The sequence below is a fragment of the Carlito syrichta genome, unplaced genomic scaffold, assembly GCF_000164805.1.
Source record: "Carlito syrichta isolate Samal-C Ts95f unplaced genomic scaffold, Tarsius_syrichta-2.0.1 Scaffold305827, whole genome shotgun sequence".
Taxonomy (NCBI): Eukaryota; Metazoa; Chordata; class Mammalia; order Primates; family Tarsiidae; genus Carlito; species Carlito syrichta.
In genome coordinates this window covers 614,693-616,007 of record NW_007249923.1, presented here as the reverse complement: position 1 = coordinate 616,007, position 1,315 = coordinate 614,693, and positions in this window count along the sequence as shown.

Here is a 1,315-nt window from a genome sequence, read left to right as displayed (position 1 = left end):
AAAAAAAAAAAAAAAAAAAGACTAAAAAATGCAATATTTATAAGATCCATAATAGAAATAAACTATGGGAGCTCAAAGATTCTGACCTTTAGCAAGAATCATACTTTATATTCAAACATTACTAAAATAACAACAAGAAAAGGGGGGACTTAGGAATCATAAATTGCTTCCCAAAGTTATAAAAGGAATAGGATCTACATTCTCTACCATTTTGTATTATCTTTCTCTCTCTCTCTCTTTTTTTTTTTTTTGGTGAGTCAGAGTCTCACTCTGTCGCCCAGGCTGGACTGCAATGGCACAATCACGGCTATTGCAGCCTTGACCTGCTGAACTCAGACAATCCTTCTGCCTCAGCCTTTCAAGTAGCTGAGACTACAGGTGTGCACCACCATGCCCAGCTAATTTTTTGATTTATTGTAGAAACGAAGTCTTGACATGTTGCCCAGGTTAGTCTCGAACTCCTGGGCTCAGGCAGTCCTCTTGCCTCAGCTTCCCAAAGTGCTGGGATTACAGGCATGAGCCACTATGCTCAGTCCCCCTCAATTTTTGTTGTTATTGTTGTTGTTATTGTTTCTCTTTGTAGAGATGAGGTCTTGCTATGTTACCCAGGTTGGTCTCAAACTCCTGTCTTCAAGCAATCCTTCCTCCTCAGCCTCCCAAAGTGCTAGGATTACAGGCATGAGCCACCACACCAGGCCCATTTGGTATTCTCAATAAGAGGCTGCCTTTCCCTTTTCATTCACCCATTTAATTCTAGCCTTACAGCCTTAGAGTAAGTAGCAGCCTGGATGCAGTTAGTTGAGAGAAACCTGGAAGATGTCACGATTTAAAAACATTCCTCCTTCTGATGATTTCACACTTTCAGAAATGCTATCATTTGAAATCCGCTTAGAGAGTTTTGTCTTTCAGCCTCACCGCTGCCATCCCTCTTATGCTCCTGAAAGCAAATAAACAGTGCTTATCAGACTTTTGAACTGAGGACTGGCATCATGGCCACCCTGATAGAACTCAATAGCAAAGAGACAGGGGAGAGAAAAGTCCAGGGCAGGGATCTGAGCTCTGGTGGGGGCTCTGGTAGGCTGGCTCTGAAGAGGACGAGGCATTAGAAAAAGAAAAGTTTGGGGAATGCATACAGAAAGTACAGAAATAACAAGGGCATTAGAAGCAAATTTGACCTATTTAACCATAGGAAAGATATGCTTTGCTTACATATAAGGGCACACATTACTTCCTTAACACAAAAAAGGAAGAGCTGGAGTCAGCAGAGAATGAAAGATAACTCAAAATAACAGTAGTGTTCCACTGTATCAGGACC